This window comes from Myotis myotis, unplaced genomic scaffold, assembly GCF_014108235.1.
Source record: "Myotis myotis isolate mMyoMyo1 unplaced genomic scaffold, mMyoMyo1.p scaffold_m19_p_5, whole genome shotgun sequence".
Classification (NCBI taxonomy): domain Eukaryota; kingdom Metazoa; phylum Chordata; class Mammalia; order Chiroptera; family Vespertilionidae; genus Myotis; species Myotis myotis.
The window spans coordinates 33,090,169-33,094,413 of record NW_023416357.1 but is presented as its reverse complement, the minus strand read 5'-3'; the positions used below and the strand labels follow the sequence as shown (position 1 = coordinate 33,094,413).

Genomic DNA, 4,245 nt, shown 5'->3' with positions numbered 1-4,245 from the left:
AAAGAGATTAAAGGGACCAGAGAATGTGTTCTCTGAGGAAAGAGATGCAATTTGTGATAAACTGGCAAATAAGCCTCATGAATCACTCCTGCAATAGTGTCCCCATTTTTATCCAAACCTTTAACCTGTGCAAAAAAAAAATACTGCTGGGACATAAGGAGCCCAAGCAAGAACCGTGCAGAAAGAGAATCCGCTGTGATGATGTCCTTATTCAGGGGACTAAAGTGCCACATCTAGGTTCCCACACCTAACTCACAGCTACCGTAGATTTGAGGAGTCCGTGGAATAGTCTGTTTGACCAAATAGTGAACAGGATGCTGAATATCTCACAAGGTATTTAGCAATTGATGTTTGAGCTCATCTGTGTCTGGGTTTTATGCTCTGGTGACAGCGTTTCCCAGCTGTTCACGTTCTAGATTCATAGAACTAGCATATTACCATCATGTTACCTCAGAGCCAAGGGCATTCACATGAAAAGGAATCAGGAAACAATGAAGTGAAAGACCAAGCCCATTTGCATCAGGGGGAGTGGTTAATAAGGGGAGGAAAAAGTCAAGTAGCCTATGAAGATGAACAGAAGAGCAATACTTTTCCTGTCTCCCTCCAAGGTGTGATCACTACCCTTAAAAGTCAGGTCAACAACAGAGAACAATGGCCTCATAAATTATGCTTAGCCACTTCAATATTTGATTAAGTAGTACTTTCCCTTAGTGGCTGAAACCAGATAGGATGTTATGATATTCATGGCTGTAAGGACTCTATTATGTTTTGAGTCAAATAGACAGGCTCCTCATCCTCTAAAGCAAACTGAATCTAAAAAAATAAAAGATGTAGCCGTAAGAATACTCAAAAGGAGCCGGACCAATGTGGCTCAGTGGTTGAACATCGACCTATGAACCAGGAGGTCATGGTTTGATTACCAGTCAGGGCACATGCCCGGGTTGTGGGCTTGATCCGCAGTGTGGGGCATGCAGGAGGCAGCCAATCAATGGTTCTCATCACTGATGTTTCTAGCACTCTCCCTTCCTCTCTGAAATCAATAAAAGTATTTTTTAAATAAATATTTTTTTCAAAAAGAAATATAATACAAGAACCCATCATAAGAAAGAAAAGGGAAATAAATAAGAAATTAACTTTTCAAAGGCTTCTTTGGCAATTCAAAGTCTCTGCACTTAAAATAGACCCAAAGCAAATTTAGAATCTTTATGATAATTATAAAGGGCTCCACTATAAGGAAGTGACCATCTTCAAACCAAAAGGGTGGGATATAACAGGGTAGAATACAAGCAAGAAAGTTAACATGGTAAACCTGAAACTCTGAAGGAGATCAAGACAGAGACAATTCTCTGAGCCAGAGGTAAGGTTTTCACTAATTCCTTAGAAAGGAAGGAGTAAAATACTGATCTCAAAACTCTGGTCTATAATATTTCAGTTGTTGCATCTACAATGTAAGTAAATTCTATAAAGTTCTAAGTCTATAACTTGTGTGAAGTCTTTTGCAATGAATCTTTCTATGGTTCTCATGAAGCCCCTTCGGGGGTAGAATTAACAATGTTGCCTGCTGGACTGTGGCTGCTGCCCAGAATGTGCAGATCACGCAAGTAGCTCCACTGTACAGAATAGCGCCTTAACATTTATTCCTGAGTATGAGAATGATAACACTTGATTTTAGTGAAGACAGGGAGAAGGCAGCCAGTTATCAGAACAGATCCTTCCCCTAGAACAGGGGTGGGGAACCTTTTTTCTGCCAAGGGCCATTTGGATATTTATAACATCATTCAAAGGCCATACAAAATTATCAACTTAAAAATTAGCCTGCTACATTTAGTCAAACACTTAATTAATGCCTTGGCAGGGACAGGCCAAATGATTTCCAATTTCAGACAATCCCCACCCCTGCCCTAGAAGGAACCAACCAGCCAATGCCTTCATCTCACTCAGACTTCCAGCCTCCAGGTCTGTGAGAAAGTAAATTCCATTTGTTTAAATCACCAGGGCTGTGGTATTTTATTATGGCAGCCCCAGCAAAATAATGTACTGCACTTAGACTTTGTAGAACTTAGACCATGCTTCAGTCCTTTTTCTTTCATTTGTTCTGGGTCATCGGAAAAGTCTAAGCCATCATTGCCACTCAGGTTAACTGACCAGAGGAAGCAGAATGGCTCCTACTTTTGAATGTAGGAGTTATTATAAGCAATGGTCTCAGGGGTAAATGATCCCTTAGGCTGACTTCCCAAACTTGCCCACAGAATGCAAAGTCATCTCAGGGACTGAACTCTCTTAGGAAGAGAGGAAAATACTTCTGTAACAAGGCAATGACCTCTACTGGAAGCTGGGCAAAAATGACTGACTACTGAGTTTCCAGTAAGTGTCAAACCTGGGGGGAAGGGGGGGCGCGGAGGAAGAGAGGGATAGAACATCATGTTTAAATGTTAAGAAGCAGTGACTTCAGAGGAATTTCTAAGGAAGACGCTGTTACCCTTGTCCACTAAATAATGTAACTTGAAAGGAAGTGTAGGATAGAAGTAGGAAAACTTTTAAATCACGTGTTGCTGTTGTGCAGAGGACATGGCGTGCAAAGGGAGTGTCTCCCCGCTCATTTCCTTTGAAGAATTCCTAGCTCCTTACTAAGCCTGTGCTCCAGGGACCCCGGAGTTGTTGAATGAGAATCTACATTTTAACCAGATTCTCCAGGTGATCTATAAACATGTTAAAGTTTGAGAAGCACTGCAGTCTTGTTCCTTCAGAAAGATGGCATTTTAGTGTCTTTAGTTCTTTGCTAGTAACTCAAGTAGGAAAAGACAAATCAACCTCACAAAGGTTCTGCATATCAAACAGTTCTGAGTTGTACATCCCTAAACCCATTGTTTTTACTTAAGTACATATTATGCAACTAATCATAAAATATACCGGTCAAATTAACAAATGCTTAGTCTTTTTTTCCTTTGAAACCCTTAAAATTCAACTAACACTTTGGAACTCTCAGATTTCTAAGGTTTTCCATGAAAATGCCAATCCTTCTAGCCCTCCTATTCATCATATTGCTGTCAGGGAAGCAAGGGAATTAGAATTTTAATTTTTCTTAATGAATACAAAGTATCCCCAAAATTATATGCCCCTGGCAGTTCCTTGCTCCATCTTTAATCTTTCCATCTCACATCAGAAAAACTTGTCTATACTTTTATTGATTTCCTAAAGACGATGACCCACCTCACTTCATAAATTGATTCATTGGTTTTTCACCATCAATACCTCAATATGATGGAATGTTACTGTTATGGGTTTAATTGTATTCTACCATAACATGTGGAAATCCTAACCCTCAGTATCTGAGAATGTGACCTTATTTGGAAATTAGGTCTTTGCAGATGATCAAATTAAGATGAGGTCATTAGGATGGCTTCTGTACAATATGACCAATGTCCTTATAAAGTGGGGAATTTGGACACCAGGACAGACATGCCTGGAAGTAAGACAATGTGAAGAGGCACTGGAGATGGCCATCTACAAGCCAAGGAGAGAGATCTGGAACAGATCGTCCCCTCATAAGGAACCCACCTGCCCATACTTTGATTTCAGACTCCTGGTCATCATAACTGTCAGACAATACCTTTCTGTTGTTTAAGCCACTCAATTTATGGTACTTGGTTAAGGCAGCCTTAGCAATTTAATATAGTCACAATCAGAAGAGATATGTTCCAACTAATTTTTTACTATTAATTTGGAAAATTAGCTTTACTTTTATTTTTATAAAACTTGAGTAGATTCTAAGTTATTCTGTGTGTGTGTGTGTGTGTGTGTGTGTGTGTGTGTGTGTGTGTGTGTGTTGTCAGTCCAATTCATAGGCTTCACAAATAAAAACAGTGTCTTCCTGGGGAGGGATCTGTGCTTTTTCATGTACCCCCAGGCAATGCTGATTCAAAGTTATTCTAATAATAATGTCACTCTCACTACGTTCATTCTGAGTGTTTTTATAGTAGCAAGAAAAAGCATTATAGATGGGCATCATACACAACCTGAATATGTCAATGAGAGGGAGAAGCAATGCGAATGTGAACATCATTAGTTGTAGATGCCATAATAGAAAAAATGCTAAACTATTTAATACAAAAATATTATTAACCTGCTATTGTTCTTCTTATCCCTATTGAAGAGGACTTAAACATATGAGGAAAGATACTTCACCTATTCTTCTAATAAATAAATTTCTGAAAGTAAAAGAAATTGGTGTGAATGATGTTCTGG

The 4,245-nt window shown here is 39.2% G+C and overlaps 1 non-coding gene across 1 annotated transcript; it reads right to left on the bottom strand.

The window, feature by feature from the left end:
* Window positions 1-3,825: 3,825 nt before the first annotated feature.
* Window positions 3,826-3,938, bottom strand: LOC118657227. Its single transcript, XR_004967940.1, has one exon. It is a non-coding gene; the product is annotated as a small nucleolar RNA SNORA49 (small nucleolar RNA).
* Between the last annotated feature and the right edge of the window lie 307 nt (window positions 3,939-4,245).